This window comes from Hevea brasiliensis, unplaced genomic scaffold (assembly GCF_030052815.1).
Source record: "Hevea brasiliensis isolate MT/VB/25A 57/8 unplaced genomic scaffold, ASM3005281v1 Scaf458, whole genome shotgun sequence".
Lineage (NCBI taxonomy): Eukaryota > Viridiplantae > Streptophyta > Magnoliopsida > Malpighiales > Euphorbiaceae > Hevea > Hevea brasiliensis.
In genome coordinates this window covers 40171-59782 of record NW_026614982.1, presented here as the reverse complement: position 1 = coordinate 59782, position 19612 = coordinate 40171, and the positions used below count along the sequence as shown (strand labels likewise).

The 19612-nt window shown below is 35.8% G+C and overlaps 1 pseudogene; it reads left to right on the top strand.

Annotated features, from left to right (window-relative positions):
• Nucleotides 1-1959: 1959 nt before the first annotated feature.
• On the top strand, nucleotides 1960-18616 carry LOC110638867 (cytochrome P450 81E8-like; annotated as a pseudogene).
• Nucleotides 18617-19612: the final 996 nt, after the last annotated feature.

Here is a 19612-nt window from a genome sequence, read left to right as displayed (position 1 = left end):
TATTTTTTAAGTATTCGTTGATCTGTTGAGTTTAAATGCAGAAAAGTACAACAATTGGATAACAAATAGTAACAATAAGAATAGGCAAATGTAAATCCTATAGATAAAGCCGAAAACAGATAGTGATTAGTCTATTTTGTTATAATCAACTTGAAATAAAATTATAAATGATTTAAAATTTTATTATTAACAAAATTTTATGACATAATTATGAAAATATAAAATATAAAAATACATATTAATTATATTATTAAAATAAAATAATAAATAAGTCGCATGATACACAGAAAATCAATTTGTTTAGTGGCTAAATTTTATTATTATTAATGCTTTCTTCTCATTATTTAAAAAAAGAAAAAGATCAAAATATCTTTAAAGTTTGTTTTTATCTACACATTGGTCCCTTGTCCATTTTTCTCTGTATATTTTGCCAATCAAGTCAAATGAGAGTAAATTCTCTCTCTCTCTCTCTCTCTCTCTCTCTCTCTCTCTCTTAAAACATAACAACAACTGCCAATAAATTTATGAATATAACCATTATTGCAATAAATTTTAGGAAAGCAACAATCAAAAGAAGCCCCATCATATGTTGTATTACATATAGTAAAACAAAAATCAACAATCAAAAACAAAACATAAGACCAAAAATTGAAGAAAAAAGCTAAGTGAGGGACGGAGCAAGTTGAAGAAAAAAGCAGATAGGAAAAGCTTTTCCTTGGAACCAGAAATTCCAAACTACATTTGAAGCAAAATAAGCAGATAAGCCAAGTCTTTCCTGAGCTTATCTTTGCTCTAATAACTACATCTTTCCCTTCTTATAAACATAAACTTATAAGTTCCCAACAAATAACCCACCACCAAAAAAGAAAAAAAAAATCTAATAGGTTTTTAAGCAAATTGATAACCCCAACAGAGAAAAATCTTATTATAAAGAGAAATTCATAAGTATTAGGGGAATATTGACTCGTTGGATTAGGGTTGGCTTCATAATATTAATTTCCTTCTTATCTAAACCTCAAATTAGTCTAGGGTTGAGCCCATGTTGTTCAAAGGTTAGCATTTCTTCTTTCTCTTCTAATTCCCCTTTAATTTCTTTTTTTTACTTAGGAGGCGTTCAGTGCTTAAGAATAGGTTGTTATTACTCTTGTAATTTTTAACCTCTTATTAATCTTATTTGGATACTAAAAAAACTAGGTTAACTTTTCATCTCATTAATATTTTTATCCGCTTAAAGGGTTAAATTTAACTTTGGGGGACTAAATTAATAATTACTTTCTTTAAAAGTTAAAACTTAGAAGTGTAATATTTAACTTCTATTTTTTAATCTTCAACGAAACATATCATAATCTCATGATTTTTCTTTAGTTTTACCATTGAAGCCTCTATTGAGAGAGCTATTTTACCAGTCAAATGTAAGGTTTCCAGGTTATTGAGAAAACTTGAAAGGGAATTGGTGATCAAGTTTGACACAAGGGGAGAGGAGGAGGAGGAGGAGGAGGATGGGGTGGTTTTGAGACAGGGAAGGGGGTAAGCTACTAAGTAAGGTGGCTTGGAGGGAGGCGTTGCGGCTTCATAAAGCATTTTTCTTTTTTAAGGGGTTTGAGATTTCAAGAGATAACCACGAAGGGCGAGGAGGATGGGGATAGGTGGGATGTTAAGGTATTTTTACTTTTTATTAATGGTAAAAACATAAAAATATGGACATGTGGATCAATTTGCAGGTGCAATCAAATATTAGAAATGTTTTAATCTACTCTTTAAGGTAGATGAATGAAAGTGTTAATAATGACAATATCTACAAATTAAATTGCATTTTTTTCACAAAAATAATAATTTATCTATTAATTAATTAATTACTACTCCCTTGCACTCACGATATAAATACATGCTTTAAGATTAAAGCAAATCAAAATCTTAAGATTAGAGCATATCAAAAATCACACTCGATTCTCTGTAATAATGGAAGAAACAATCCTCTACATTATTATGTGCACTTTCTTTCTGATTGTGGCTATGAAGTTGTTACTACAAACAAGAAAACAGCGCAAAAACTTTCCACCAAGCCCACCTTCTCTTCCTATCATAGGCCATCTCCATCTCTTAAAACAACCTATGCATCAAACTCTTCACCATCTCTCCTAAAAGTATGGCCCCATCATCTTACTCCGCTTCGGCTCTCTCCCTGTGCTTGTTGTCTCATCACCATCGGCCGTTTAAGAATGTTTCACCAAGAATGATGTTATTTTTGCCAACCGCCCCGATTTCTCCATGGGTAGGTACGTAAACTGCAACAACACCACCCTCGGCATTGCAAGCTACGGCTGTAACACCCCAAAGTTCGGTAGTGCGTTATGCTGCTCCGGTGACCAGTGTTGTCCGGACAGCTAGGATGCCTAGAACCACACTTCAATATGAGTGAGGAGACATAAAATAATGAAATACAAGAAAAGAAAATACAAGAAAAACAAAGGAAAAATAATAGCAAAGAAATGTAACCAAGTTAAGCGAGCCGAGAACTATAGCGATGGGTGACCGCACCGGGAAGTCACGGCGTGGACCGTTGACTAGCCCTGGACTGCGGGGAACCCTAGAAAATATTTTTAAGACTTTAAGAGACATCAATTGAAGTAGGAATATCATTAGAAATATCAAAGAAAAATTAAATTATTAGTACAAGGAAAAGTGAGAAATCGAAAAACAGACAAAACCCGGTGTTACCGAAAAATCGGGAATGTAACCCGAACAGGGGCATTATGATCATTTGACACCCCGAATTATCTTTTGACCTAAATGTCCATTAAAAATAAATGATATTACACTTAGAAAATAAAATGAAAAATTAATTTGGTGGTACCTAAAGTAAATAGCTAAAATTATGGGTTAATGTGGGATAAATGAACAATTAACATATAATATGATTTAAATTTGGTGAGTGGACCACTTTGGATTAAACTAAACATAAAATAGGCTGATGTAAGTCCACTATAGCAGCTGAAATGTTCATCTTCTTCACTCCTTTAACCTAGCCGAATTGAAGAAGAAGCAAACCTCCATGGGCGTTTTCATGCAAGCTCCATCTAACCCCTCACTTCACTTCTAATCACTTAGATTTCTTCATTAAAGTTTGTCTACACATCATAAGGAAGAGCTTGATACCAAAATCAAGAGGTTTAATCAAGGTTTGGCAAGTTCCAACCATAAGGTAAGTTTGTATTTTTGAAGATTGCTTTGTTAAACTTTGTGTTCATGTTATGGGTGTTGGTTTTGTGAAGAAAAATTTCAAGTTTGACAAGCTATTGAGATGTCCATTTTGGACAGCCATGGAGCTATGTATTTGATGAAATAATTGTGTATATATTTGATGAGAAATGATGTTGGTTATGGTGATTTAATATCCTAGTAAATTATTCCATATGTATATGGTGAATTTTGCACTTGGGATGGAAATTGATGAATTGTATGATACTTTGGTATTGAGGAACATTTTCGGTAGCCTTGAGAGTCTTGGATAAATGTATGTGTTCATGAAGGTGTTGGCAGAAATATTGACATTAAGGTTGATGGATATGTATATAGATTGATTGTGTAAAGTGTATGTAAGAACTAGTAAGGTTTAGGTGTATATGTGATTGTACTTAGACTTTGTAAATGTGAGTTTTAATTGGTGTATTAAGGATGTTTGTAATTTGCCCAAAGTGATGTTAATGTAAAGTGGAATATGGTTTTGGTAATGAACCAAAACAGAATTGGTAAGGGAAGTGGACATATAGTAATGTAAGTGTGTAATTGATGTATGTTTAAGTAAGATAGTTAAGGGCAGTATGCATTTTAGCCTATAACTTTAAATGTGTAACCTCAATTGGTATGAGACCAATTGGAGGTAAAACTAGGCACAAAATGTGCCAACTTTCATTGAGAAAGCATACCAAAATTCTGCTTGCAAGGTGATATGAAAAATGACCAATTCGGATTAGGTGCAATTGAAACCTGAAAACTGACCAATTGGGCAGCAGTTAGTGTTAGGCCATAACTCACTCAAAACAGGTCCAATTGACCTGAAATTTTAACCATGAATAGTTAAGACCCATACCTACAAGTCTTATGAAGACACCAAAGCCCAGAAATGACCAGAAGCAAGTCAAAAAGCTTGCACAAGTTCGGGTCCAAAAACTGGCCGAACCAAAGTTGACCAAATTGACCTAAAATTGACCTAATTTGATGCCATTTGACCAGCAATAGTATAATGACCATAACTTGGTCTACTTAACTCGGATTGACCTAAAATTTTGCCCCGCGTTCCATAAGACATAGATCTACAAGTTTGTAGTTTTGACCAAAACCCGAAAACCGAGGGAACTAGGTCGTCCGGCTAGGTCAAACTAGTATCCGGAATCGACAAGTTGCATTAAAATGCACTAAACAAGGAAATGAGTTTGGTAAAACGTACCAACCCTAAAACCCTATCGAATGTGACATATTAAGGACACAAAAACCTAAATTACCTAAAACGCATCGAGGGTCGGTATATTAGGTGATTGAGCAAATAATAGTCTTCAGAGAATTACTTATCGAACATTATCGTTAGAGACAGTTTAATTTAGTACTGAAACACTTCAAATTGTGTTTCTCAGTTACCAAAGACTCAGGAAAAGGGAAGGAAATCACGAGTCGGACCAAGACGATTATCGAGGTTTATGCACAACTAGTTTTCAACTGATTTTACAATGAATAAGATTTCATATGATTAATTGTATGTTATTGATTTAAATTGTGTTTGTGCACAACAACCTATTTCTTTTGAATTATTTTCAATTGAAATAAATTATGACTATTTGCATATTATTGTTTTAAGTTGTGAAATTGTGAAAAATGGTTTGAATGATGTTTGATGGATACTTATTGATTGAAAAGCACTGTAATTGGTTTGAAACCACAGCTATCATGTGCATTGATTGTATTCCTCACTAGCTTGTCTAGTGGGATGAATTGAATTCCCTCTCTGGCTGAAGTGTTGAGGTGTGTGCCTGTTGAGGACGAATAGAATGAGTACTCATATTTTTGCTAGCTAGCCATGTTATTCCTCATTAGTCATTGACTTTTGGGATGAATTGAATACCTCATTAGCCATCGGCTTTTGGGATGAATTGAACTTGGAAACATGATTAAAGCTGTGTGTGATTTATTGATATGTATTGTGAGATTGTGAAATGAATTTAAACTCTTATTGACATATACTGTCTTTTGAATTCAACCACGATCTGACTTATTGAAATTTATTGTGATATTGAGAAATGGAGTTTAAATTCTTGTTAACAATTACTGTCTTGAAATTAACTATAGTTTTGAGTATCCACTATTTATATGAATTATGAATTGTGATTTAAATTGTATTTGGTTAATGTTGTGCACCACTGAGACATTGTCTCAGCGATAGCTTTTTATTGCTGTCACAGGTAGACAGACAGACAGTGCAGCAGACTAGGCTGCTAGTACCTCCAGCGAGAGACTACCGGGTATAATGAGTATACCAATATTTTGTATTTTGTAATGTAATGTATGTTCACTGTATGTACATATTGTTGTTGGTTTTGAGCGATTGTAAATAAAATTGTACATTGAAGTCAGAAATAATTATGAGTTATTTTGGCTTGTAAAAATTGTATTATATTTCTTTTATCTCAGTCTTTGAAAAATCACTGTGGATTTGAGTTGAGAAATGTGTTGTGTTGAGAAAAATGTTGGAGTTGAGATTTGGAAATCTATTGAAGTGCTTTTTACAGGTTTTCTGAAGAACTGTTTTATCCAAAATACAGATGGCACTCTGCCAAAATTTTTACAGAAACTCCAAATAATTCAAATGTGTTAGTTCTATCACTTCAGTTCAAAAAGGTTTTTAACACCTGTAAATAGTGCTCACCACTGTAAAAGAAGTAAGAAAAGTTTTTAAAATCCCTTGTAGTGTATTTAATGGATTATCAGTAGACGGAGTTGGTAATTCATTAGGTATACTACAGGATCATGTTATGCCTTACAGAGGGGTAGGGTGTGACATGTTTTGGTGGTATCAGAGAAAAAGTTTTTAAATTCTGTTTTCACCTGTTAATTGAATATTCTTTCTTCATAGTACAACTGCTCAATATCATTGTTTGATACATACAGTACATTACATTATAAATATGCACTAACGGGAGGAAATCTCCTTGTGTTATTTGTTCAGGAGATCTAAAGTCCTCACATTGACTATGGAAGAGGGTGATCGTTCAGTCGATCAATCTATTGAGTGAGGTGCAAGGGGATGCCCTGTGCCTACACAATGTCGGTGGTTCACCGCACCACCCTGCGATCTGCAGCTTCTGCTCGATTCACTCAAGAGATGGTCGCAATGTTCCAACAAATGGTCGGTAATGTGCCCACTCAAGTCCCAATGCACACCGGTGGTACAACCACGATCTCCTACTGTGCAATATGATAAATTGATGAAATATGGGGCTCTGAGTTCAAAGGGACAGAGATCCTCTAGAAGTCAACAAACGATGGTTAGAGAGGATGGATAGGGTATTTAAGAAACCGCATTGCAGAGGAGCTCGATTTGAATACTCGGTGTCTTTGTTACAGGAGGATGCTTATGATTGGTGGAAAACCATTCCCCACGATGCAGTAGAACTGCGGTGCGACTGGAATGACTTTCTCAAGGAATTGAGACGAAATATGTCCCGATGCTTATGTAGACCGAAGTTACAAGAATTCCTAAGTGCGAAACAGGAACAGATCGGTGGCTAAGTATGAAAGAGAATTTTCCGTCTGAGCCATTATGCAAGAAGTTTACTTTCTACCGAGGAGAGATGCAAGAGGTTTGGCGGCTTGAAGCCCGATGTCAGGATTACAAGTAGTCGGATTCAAACACACTAACTTCTCTCGAACTTATTTCTCAAGCTCTAGAGTTAGAAAGAATTGAGTGCAAGTCGCTCTGAGAAAAAGAAATCGAGAGAAGACAAAGAAAGAGGAAAATCTATAGAATCGAGTTCGGTGGTCCTCTGGAAAGAGGAAGAACTATGGGGACATGGCAGGTGGCAAGAAATGCAGTAGGGGAAGATTTTCAGGACAGAAGCCTTCCCTATCTGGTCACCGAGTACCGGAGGTTCCTACCCTCCCGCCAATGTGAAACATGTGGAAGAAATCATGGTGGGATCTGCTACAAGGCTATTGGAGCTGTTATAGCTGTGGAGGCACAGGACACTTTACCAAGGATTGCACCAGAGTCGCAGAGTTGGACCACCTCCTACTACTCTGAAGGGTCGATTCGAGCCTGTCACTAGAAGTTCACAACCACCTAGCGAGGTAGAGCGGGGTAGAGGTAACCCAAGGCAGCCAAGGCACGATGAAACAATCTGAGCAAGGCAGGCTCCAATCGAATGTATGCAATGAGACAGAGAGGAAGAGGCCGAGACATCCGATGTTGTGGTGGTACCTTCTCAACTTTTAATCGAATGTGTTTGTGTTATTTGATCCAGGCTCTACCCATTCTTATGTGAGTGCTAGCATTATTGATTGCATTGCTGTTCCATGTACAAAAATGGACTTTGAGGTGCTAGTAACAAGTCCACTAGGACAGGAGGTCAGGGTTAATAGAATGTATAGAGATTGTCCTTTGGTGATCCAAGGACACACTTTTCTGTCCGATCTCATTGAAATGCCCTTCAGAGATTATGATATCATCTTGGGCATGGATTGGTTAGCTAGGCATCATGCCGTGATTATTGTAGGTGAAGAGTCACTTTTGGCCTTTCTCAAGACAAAGATGTGGTAATACATGGGGAAAGCGGTTATTGCCATCAAACATCATTTCATTGCACTAGCCGAGAAAAATGATCGAGAAGGGTGTGAAGCCTACTTGGCACATGTGGTAGACACTCAAGTGGGGAGTCCGGCATTGAAGGACATCCCTACAGATATGACTTTCGGATGTGTTTCGATGAATTGCCGGATTACCTCGGAAAGAGAAGTGCAGTTTTAAATTAATGTTATGACTTTTGTGTATACAATCTCCATCACGCCATACAGAATGGCAACAGCAGAGTTAAAGGAGTTGAAGATACAATTGCAAGAACTACTTGAAAAGGGCTTCATCCGCCTAGTGTGTTACCTTGGGGAGCACGGTGTTGTTTGTTAAGAAGAAGGATGGTACTCTCCGCTTATGTATTGACTAAAGCGATTGAATAAGGTGACAATAAAACGAGATATCCATTGCCTCGCATTGATGATCATTTGATCGATTGAAGGGTGCAGTTGTATTCTCCAAAATTGATTTGCGATCCGGTTATTATCGATTGAAGGTGCAAGAGCGAGTATTCCAAAAGCGCCGTAACTCGCTATGGCCACAATGAGTTTCTAGTAATGCCATTCGGGTTAACAAATGCTCCAATCGCTTTTATGGATCGATGAACACTATCTTGGACCATATCTTGATCAATTTGTGGTGGTGTTTATTGATGACATTTTGATATATTCAAGGAATGCAGAGGAGCATGCGGACATCTGCGGATTATCTTGCAGACTTTAAGGGAGAAACGACTATACGCCAAGTTGTCGAAATGTGAATTTTGGTGAAAGAAATCTCCTTTTTGGGACATGTTGTGTCAGCTGAAGGGATCAAGGTAGATTCCAGCAAGGTAGAAGCTATCCTTAATTGGAAGTCGCCCAGGAACATCACAGAAATTCGCAGTTTTCTGGGTTTAGCTAGATATTACCGTCGGTTTGTGAAGGGATTTTCTATGTTATCTTCTCCACTGACCAAACTGCTTCGGAAAGATGTGAAATTTAGTGGACTGATAAATGCCAGCAAAGTTTTGATGAGTTGAAGAGGTGTTTGGTGAAGCTCAGTCCTCACTTTACCTACTCGGGTAAAGAATATCTGACTTATAGTGATGCTTCTCACAATGGGTTAAATGTGTCTTGATGCAAGATCGGAATGTAATTGCTTATGCATCACGCCAGCTGAAACCGCATGAGAGGAACTGCCCAACACATGATCTGGAGCTAGCAGCTATTGTTTTTGCTCTGAAGATCTAGAGACACTATTTGTATGGGGAGAAATGCTACATTTACATAGATCACAAGAGCTTGAAGTACTTAGGCACCCAGAAGTAATTAAATTTTAGGCAGAGGAGATGGTTAGAACTCATCAAAGATTATGATTGCTTAATAGACTATCACCAGGAAAGCAAATGTGGTGGTCGACGCCTTAAGTCGCAAGACTATGGCAAGTCTCGAGTTTCTCCTTTGTCCATGGTATGTGAATTGAAAGCGCAGCATGCCAGTTTAGAGATTGATGATGAGGGACAGACAGTAGTTGCATGGCATGCACAGCCAGTATTGATTGATCAGATTAGAATGGCTGCTCAGAGTGATGAAAAGTATCAGAAGCTACTAAAAGAAGTCCAGCAGGGCAAGAAACCTGAATTCTCTGTGAGAGATGATGGTTTATTGCTACATCGAGCGAGAATGTGCGTTCCTAGTGATGTGGAATTGAGACAGATCATTATGAAGGAAGCACCGAGTCTCCTTTTGCTATGCACCTGGTGGAACTAAAATGTCTGAGAGAATTTGAAAGAGCATTCTTGGTGGATGGGTATGAAGAGAGATATACGAGTTTGTTTCAAATGCCTAGCGGCATCGACAAGTAAAGCGAGAATATCAAGTTCGGTTTGGTTTGTTACATCCTTTGTCGATGCAGTGGAAATGGGAGCGGATAACTATGGATTTTGTTACAGGACTTCCAAGGACACGAGTAGTCATGATGCGATGGGTTATAGTTGTGAGTTGACCAAGTCGCTCACTTTTTGCGATTCGGATGGACTATAGCACGGAAAGATTGGCCAGATTGTACATATATGAGATTGTAAAATTGCATGGAGTGCCAGTATCAATTGTGTCTGACAAAGATCCTAGGTTCACTTCTAGATTCTGGGGTAGTCTTTAGAGAGCCCTAGGAACTAGATTGAACTTCAGCACAGCATTCCACCCACAGACAGATGGCCAGTCTGAGAGGGTTATTCAGATATTGGAGGATATGCTACGGGCTTGTGTAATTGAATTTGAAGGTAGTTGGGATACACACTTGCCTTTGATTGAGTTTGCTTATAACAACAGCTACCAATCAAGCATTGGGATGCCTCCATATGAAGCTTTGTATGGTAGAAAGTGCAGAACTCCCTTATGTTGGGATGAAGTAGGTGAAAGGAAGATGATTGGGCCAGAAATTGTTCAGCAGACAGAGGAAAAGATCAGATTGATTAGAGATAGACTCAAGGCTGCATCAGACTGTCAGAAGTCCTATGTTGATCTAAAGAGAAGAGATATTGAATATGCAGTGGGTGATAAGGTATTCCTCAAAGTTTCTCCTTGGAAGAGGATTATGAGATTTGGCAGAAAGGGGAAACTGAGTCCTCGTTTCATCGGACCATATGAGGTTCTGGAGAGAGTGGGTCCTTTGGCATATCGGTTGGCATTACCTCCAGAGCTAGCAAGGATACACAGTGTCTTCCATGTGTCCATGTTAAGGAGGTACAGATCTGACCCATCTCATGTACTATCAGTTGAAGAGATTGAGATAAAACTAGACCTCTCATATGAGGAAGAACCAATAAAAATTCTGGCTTATGAGGTGAAGCGGTGAGGAACAAACAGATACACTGGTTAAAGTCTTTGTGGAACCATCATTCGGCTAGGAAGCTACTTGGGAACATGAAGAGGATATGAGGAGACAGCACCCACACTGTTCAGAGACTAATGCGAGTAAAATTTGAGACGAAATTTATTTAAGGGGGAGAATTGTAACACCCCAAAGTTCGGTGATGCGTTACTGCTTCGGTGACCAGTATTGCCCGAACAGCTAGAATGCCTAGAACCACACTTCAATATGAGTGAGGAGACATAAAATAATGAAATACAAGAAAAGAAAATGCAAGAAAAACAAAGGAAAAATAATAGCAAAGAAATGTAACCAAGTTAAGCGAGCCGAGAACCATAGCAATGGGTGGCCTTCAGGAAGTCACGGCGTGGACCGTTGACTAGCTACGGATGCGGGAACCACGGAAAATATTTTAAGACTTTAAGAGACATCAATTGAAGTAGGAATATCATTAGAAGTATCAAAGAAAAATTAAATTATTAGTACAAGGAAAAGTGAGAAATCGAAAAACAGACAAAACCCGGTGTTACCGAAAAATCGGGAATGTAACCCAAACAGGGGCATTATGGTCATTTGACACCCCGAATTATCTTTTGACCTAAATGTCCATTAAAAATAAATGATATTACACTTAGAAAATAAAATGAAAAATTAATTTGGTGGTACCTAAAGTAAATAGCTAAAATTATGGGGTAATGTGGGATAAATGAACAATTAACATATAATATGATTTAAATTTGGTGAGTGGACCACTTGGGATTAAACTAAACATAAAATAGGCTGATGTAAGTCCACTATAGCAGCTGAAATGTTCATCTTCTTCACTCCTTTAACCTAGCCGAATTGAAGAAGAAGCAAACCTCCACGGGCGTTTTCATGCAAGCTCCATCTAACCCCTCACTTCACTTCTAATCACTTAGATTTCTTCATTAAAGTTTGTCTACACATCATAAGGAAGAGCTTGATACCAAAATCAAGAGGTTTAATCAAGGTTTGGCAAGTTCCAACCATAAGGTAAGTTTGTATTTTTGAAGATTGCTTTGTTAAACTTTGTGTTCATGTTATGGGTGTTGGTTTTGTGAAGAAAAATTTAAAGTTTGACAAGCTATTGAGATGTCCATTTTGGACAGCCATGGAGCTATGTATTTGATGAAATAATTGTGTATATATTTGATGAGAAATGATGTTGGTTATGGTGATTTAATATCCTAGTAAATTATTCCATATGTATATGGTGAATTTTGCACTTGGGATGGAAATTGATGAATTGTATGATACTTTGGTATTGAGGAACATTTTCGGCAGCCTTGAGAGTCTTGGATAAATGTATGTGTTCATGAAGGTGTTGGCAGAAATATTGACATTAAGGTTGATGGATATGTATATAGATTGATTGTGTAAAGTGTATGTAAGAACTAGTAAGGTTTAGGTGTATATGTGATTGTACTTAGACTTTGTAAATGTGAGTTTTAATTGGTGTATTAAGGATGTTTGTAATCTGCCCAAAGTGATGTTAATGTAAAGTGGAATATGGTTTTGGTAATGAACCAAAACATAATTGGTAAGGGAAGTGGACATATAGTAATGTAAGTGTGTAATTGATGTATGTTTAAGTAAGATAGTTAAAGGCAGTATGCATTTTAGCCTATAACTTTAAATGTGTAACCTCAATTGGTATGAGACCAATTGGAGGTAAAACTAGGCACAAAATGTGCCAACTTTCATTGAGAAAGCATACCAAAATTCTGCTTGCAAGGTGATATGAAAAATGACCAATTCGGATTAGGTGCAATTGAAACCTGAAAACTGACCAATTGGGTAGCAGTTAGTGTTTAGGCCATAACTCACTCAAAACAGGTCCAATTGACCTGAAATTTTAACCATGAATAATTAAGACCCATACCTACAAGTCTTATGAAGACACCAAAGCCCAGAAATGACCAGAAGCAAGTCAAAAAGCTTGCACAAGTTCGGATCCAAAAACTGGCCGAACCAAAGTTGACCAAATTGACCTAAAATTGACCTAATTTGATGCCATTTGACCAGCAATAGTATAATGACCATAACTTGGTCTACTTAACTCGGATTGACCTAAAATTTTGCCCCGCGTTCCATAAGACATAGATCTACAAGTTTGTAGTTTTGACCGAAACTCGAAAACCGAGGGAACTAGGTCGCTGGCTAGGTCAAACTAGTATCCGGAATCGACAAGTTGCATTAAAATGCACTAAACAAGGAAATGAGTTTGGTAAAACATACCAACCCTAAAACCCTATCGAATGTGACATATTAAGGACACAAAAACCTAAATTACCTAAAACGCATCTAGTGTCGGGATATTAGGTGATTGAGCAAATAATAGTCTTAAGATAATTACTTATCGAACATTATCGTTAGAGAGTTTAATTTAGTCTTGAAACACTTCAAATTGTGTTTCTCGATTTACCAAAGACTTCGGGAAAAGGGAAGGAAATCACTGAGTCGGACCGGAGACAGTTATCAGAGGTTTGTGCACAACTAGTTTTCAACTGATTTTACTCTGAATAAGATTTCATATGATTAATTGTATGTTATTGATTTAAATTGTGTTTGTGCACAACAACCTATTTCTTTTGAATTATTTTCAATTGAAATAAATTATGACTATTTGCATATTATTGTTTTAAGTTGTGAAATTGTGAAAAATGGTTTGAATGATATTTGATGGATACTTATTGATTGAAAAGCACTGTAATTGGTTTGAAACCACAGCTATCATGTGCATTGATTGTATTCCTCGCTAGCTTGTCTAGTGGGATGAATTGAATTCCCTCTCTGGCTGAAGTGTTGAGGTGTGTGCCTGTTGAGGATGAATAGAATGAGTACTCATATTTTTGCTAGCTAGCCATGTTATTCCTCATTAGTCATTAACTTTTGGGATGAATTGAATACCTCACTAGCCATCGGCTTTTGGGATGAATTGAACTTGGAAACATGATTAAAGCTGTGTGTGATTTATTGATATGTATTGTGAGATTGTGAAATGAATTTAAACTCTTATTGACATATACTGTCTTTCGAATTCAACCACGATCTGACTTATTGAAATTTATTGTGATATTGAGAAATGGAGTTTAAATTCTTGTTGATAATTACTGTCTTGAAATTAACTATGGTTTTGAGTATCCACTATTTATATGAATTATGAATTGTGATTTAAATTGTATTTGGTTAATGTTGTGCACCACTGAGACATTGTCTCAGCGATAGCTTTATTCTTGTCGCAGGTAGGTGACAGACAGAGGCGTGAGACTAGCTAGTACCTCCAATGAGAGACTACCGGGTATAATGAGTATACCAATATTTTGTATTTTGTAATGTAATGTATGTTCACTGTATGTACATATTGTTGTTGGTTTTGAGCAGTTGTAAATAAAAATTGTACATTGAAGCTGTAAAATAATTATGAGTTATTTTAGCTTGTAAAAATTGTATTATATTTCTTTTATCTCAGTCCTTGAAAAATCACTGTGGATTTGAGTTGAGAAATGTGTTGTGTTGAGAAAAATGTTAGAGTTGAGATTTGGAAATCTATTGAAGTGCTTTTTACAGGTTTTCTGAAGAACTATTTTATCCAAAATACAGATGGCACTCTGCCAAAATTTTTACAGAAACTCCAAACAATTCAAATGTGTTAGTTCTATCACTTCAGTTCAAAAAGGTTTTTAACACCTGTAAATAGTGCCACCACTGTAAAAGAGGTAAGAAAAGTTTTTAAAATCCCTTGTAGTGTATTTAATGGATTATCAGTAGACGGAGTTGGTAATTCATTAGGTATACTATGGGATCATGTTATGCCTTACAAAGGGGTAGGGTGTGACAACGGCGACCATTGGCGTAATCTCCATCGCATAAGCACTGTTGAAATCCTATCATCTAATCTTCTCAACCAATTTTGAAGCATTCGAAGAGATGAAGTCAGTACATTACTTCACTGGCTTCATAGAGTTTCATGTCGGGGCTTTGCTAAGGTAGAGCTAAGATCTATCTTTTTCAATCTGACCACTAACATAATAATGAGAATGGTTGCAGGGAAGAGGTACTATGGTGAAGATGTGAATGCATCGGCTATAAAAGAGACAAGAAAGTTCAGGGAGATCTTAGAAGAGTTTATGGAGTGTACTGAGATAACCCATTTGGGAGATTTGATTCCAATTTTGAAGTGGTTGATTGTAATGCCCTCACCGTAGGTAGTCCGTACATTTTACTGTTCCGACGACTAATGTCTGTTCGGACAGTCAGGATGTCTGGAACTACACTTAAACTATAGTGAGGAGGCATAAATTAATGAAATAAATATTTAAAAAATATAGGAAAAATTTTGAGAAATAAAATAAAATTTAGAGAATTTATTAATTGGTATAAATAATAAAAATAACCCGATGAGCACCATAAATGACATTTTGGTCATTTCACCCCTAGAGGTGAATTTTGACCTAAATGTCAAATTAAAATTAGGAAATAAAATAATTAACATAAATTAAATTTATGAATTTGAATTTGGAAAATGAGAAGAGAAAGAAGAAGAAAAGAAAAGGAAAGAAAAGAAAAGAAAGGAAATAGACTTATGGCATTTAAAAAAAAAATTAAAGTACAATAATTATAGAATATATATATATAAGACACAAGAGACAAAAATTCACCAACCACAAGTCTTCTTCATTTTTCTCTTCTCTCTCTCCTTGCCGTCTCCCTTGGTCTCTCCCTCCCCACTATTGTTATCAAGCTTAAAGCTTGATTTCCTCTTCATTTACCTATCAAAACCCATAGCTCTCTTCACAAATAATTCTCCCCACTCCATAAGGAAGCTTTAGATACCCATTTGAAGAAGAGAAATTAAAGTTTGCAAGTTGGGTCACAAGATAAGTGCAAAAATACCACTCCCTCTCTTCTTTAAATCTTGTAAGAATGATGAGATGAGTGAGTATTCCATGAAAATGAAAACAAATAAAAAGAAATTGAAGAACCCTAATTTTGGCAGCCATGAATCTTGTCAGGTTTGCTATTTTTAAATGATGAATAATGGTTCCATAAGGATGTTTGAATAGTTGATATGATAAGAAGTGTAAAAGAGTTGAGTTTGTGTAAATTGGGTGATTGGAATTAGGGTTTATGTATATGATGTGGGGGCTTTATGTAAATACTTGAAATTGACTTGGTTGAGTTGATATTGATGCTTATAAAAGTGCCGTGCCATATATGCTTATTTGGAGTTTGGAACAAGGAGGAGATTGAAATTGGGAGTGAATTTTCTGTAGGTTGTATTGTTATTGAATCTGGTAGCTTTTTATTGCCATATCTCCCTTTGTGTTGCCCTAATTGGTATGAGGCCAATTGGAGGTGTTTTGGGACATCGAAACCTTCATTTTTCAAGAAGAAACCCTGCCCAAATTCTGTCAAAATCATGACCAATTCTCTGCCCAAACCCGGATGACCAAACACTGCTAACCTAGAAAATGACTAAATGAATAGTACATGTTCATTTGGTCATAACTCTCTCTATACTGGTCTAAATGATCTAAAATTTCATCAATGGAAAGCTTAGATATAGGGCTACACTTTTCATGAAGACCACTTGACCCAGTTTTGCCTTTAACCAATTCAAATTGTTAGCACAAGTTGGGTCACTAAAACTGCTAACCCAGAAAATGACCAAATGAATGTTCATTTGGTCATAACTCTCTCTATAATGGTCCAAATGACCTAAACTTTCATCAATGAAAAGCTTAGACATAGGGCTACACTTTTCATGAAGACCACTTGACCCAGTTTTGCTTTTGATCAAATCAAATTGTTAGCACAATTTGAGTCAATAAAACTGCCAACCCAGAAATTATCCAAAATACTGTTCCTTTAGTATTCTTGACCAGTTTTGGCAAAAATGCCATAACTTGGTCAAATTCTTAACCTAGTCAAATTCTTAGATAAAGATAACACATCAACATGAACCTAAAGAAATGTTCATGGGAAAAATGCTATATATGATAATTAAAATACTCATAAGGATAATTAAATATTAAAAATGATATGAATATGTAAATTGGGACTAATGTCCTATTAATATGAAATTAATGGTACCAATGAACAGTATTAGAAAATAGTAACAGTGAATAGTGCTAAATTAATTAAAAATGTTTAATTGCCCATAGTATACCTAGACTTATTTATTTAGTTTGGATAAATTGGTATACCAATTAGGGACTACAGATAGCGATCGCCTCTGAGAAAATCATGAACTGACAATATATGTCTGGTATGATTGTTCTACAGGCTATATGCCTACTTACTAGCCATTATGCCTACTTTATTTCTGGCTTTATAAGCCTGACAGCGGGTCTCGTGCCCGATAGATGTATACAGGGTAGACATATGGCTGTCTAACCCATATACTCCTGTGTATCCAGCTTTTATAATTTGTTATAGGTTTCTTGGGCATTGATAATAATCAATTAATACTGAATATACAATAAGTAAACGGAAAAGAGCCCAATAATTTTAATTGTTTCCAAAGTGTAATAAAAAAATGTAAAAGACCCAGAAATTATGATTTGCAAATATTATTTCAATTGTTTAATTATTGTTATTATAAATTATGCACCACTAAGCGTTATGCTTAGCGCCTTAGTTTTCTATCGCGTAGTCGGAGATCGGTCTCGTGGCATGGCAGCGATAGTAGTGCTCACCGCAGGTCGATCGAGATCTGCGGTGTTTACTAGTCACCTCTACAGTTGTATTTTGGTAGGGCCCATGTATAAATTAGTATTTTGGTTCATTATGTCTAGTCATGATGTATTTCATTTTGGACTTGTAATTAAATTTTGAGATTGAAATGAAAATTTGTAATTTATTGTCTATGAATTTCTATATGAATGCAATAGATGATACTTCATTTTTAGATCTCATAAATAATTGTAAATGATATGATACAAGAGAATATGATATGGAAATGTGTGAAATGAATATGGACATGTTAACAGGTGATTAGTGGAAACCTGCCAGATGCTAATAAAACAGGGGAGGCTCTGTCCGGGTCTCCACAGATATAAGATAAAAAAAAAAAAAAAATCTACACATAGAATAAATGTTTTAAATGACATTAAAAGTTTATAATAGATATGATAAAACAGGATAGGGTGCTCCGGCACCGAATGTGGCACTTCTTGCTCGGCTATACAGTAGACGGGTAAGGGGCGTCACATTGATTATGGTGGATTTATAAAGAAACTGGTTAGGCTTGATCAAAGGTTGATTGCTTCATGTAAGAATTGATAGATGAGCATAGAATTGACAAGGATAGGAATACAATGATAAATCACTTGATTTCTTTGCAAGAATCACAGCCTCAATACTACACTGATGAAATAATCAAAGGCTTGATTCTAGTTAGTGGACTATTTCTTTTTACAACTTGTCTATCATGGACTCAATTACAAATACTGGGTATCACCGATAAACTGAGTCTAAACAAAATTTCTGCTACCTTATGGATACAATCATATGTTTTGACATGAGTTTTGAAACAAAAGCGATCCAATTCTCAACTGAATATACATTTCGAATTTCTAATCCAATTTTTTGCAGATTACGTTGGTGGCAGGGACAAAAACCCTAGCTGTGTCATTAGAATGGGCAATTTCAAATCTGCTCAATAACCCAAATGTGTTGAAGAAGGCTAAAGCAGAGATAGAAATTGGTCAAGACAGATTAATAGATGAATTAGGCTTACCAAAACTAAAATATCTTCATTGTATCATCACCGAGAACTTGAGATTGTGTCTAGTGATTCCACTCTTAGCACCACACTTGTCATATGAGGATTGCACCATTGGAGGCTACCATGTGCCCTCCCATAAGAAGATGTTCAATTTAAATGTCTTGAAGATATGAAAGTATGAAAAAAGAGGATATTTAGTGCTTCTTTAGTATGTGAAATGTTTGTGATGTGAACCATTTGAGTGATGCATTGCATATTTATGAAATGAATGGTATAATTAATATTGGTTAGTTTGCTCACTGTGCTTGTCTAACCTTACCCTTTTTCCCTAACCCCCAAATGTAGGTTTGTAAGGTTAGAAGAGTTCTTGGAAGAGAGGTCATCAAAGATAGTTTTAGGGCTCTTCTATATATATGATGGATGGGTAGATGGACATGTAAAATGTGAATGGATAGTACTAAGCTGATAATTATAAAAAGATTGGAGTTTTGTGATATTTTAAGTATGATGTTTATATTAACTCTTTTGGGAGTATACATGCTAAACCATTACACTTTAGAGTTTTATGTATGTTAAGGTTTAAATTTTAAGCCAAAATTATATTATGACTATCTAAGTATGCATGGGAATACTAAAGTGTAATAGTTTGGAGTATGCTTGTCATACCTTACCCCTCTGTAAGGCATAACATGATCCCGTAGAATACCTAATGAACTACCGAACTTCACCTACCGATAACTCATTAAGTACCCTACAAGGGATTTTAAAACAATTTTCTTACTTTTATAAGTGGTGAGCATTTTCTAATAGGTATTAAAATCATTTATTCGAAGATTTAAAACTAGTAAAAATTTTTATCCCATTTTATTTTTTCGTAAATTTTATAAAAATTTTGGCAGAGTGTCGTCTGTATTTTGAGAAAACAGTTCTTTAAATTCCTGTAAAAAACACTTTCAAAAATTTATCTCAACAACTTCATCAATTTCACAACCATCCCAACCAATTTCAATATCATTTCTCAATTTTCAAAATTCAACAATCATCAAAATGCTACTAATTAATTTCATTCAAATTAAAATAAAATATTTCCATTCATATTTCATTAAAGATAAAACAATTTATATACAACATTTCAAAAATTTACATTAAGAGAAATCCAAACTAAAATT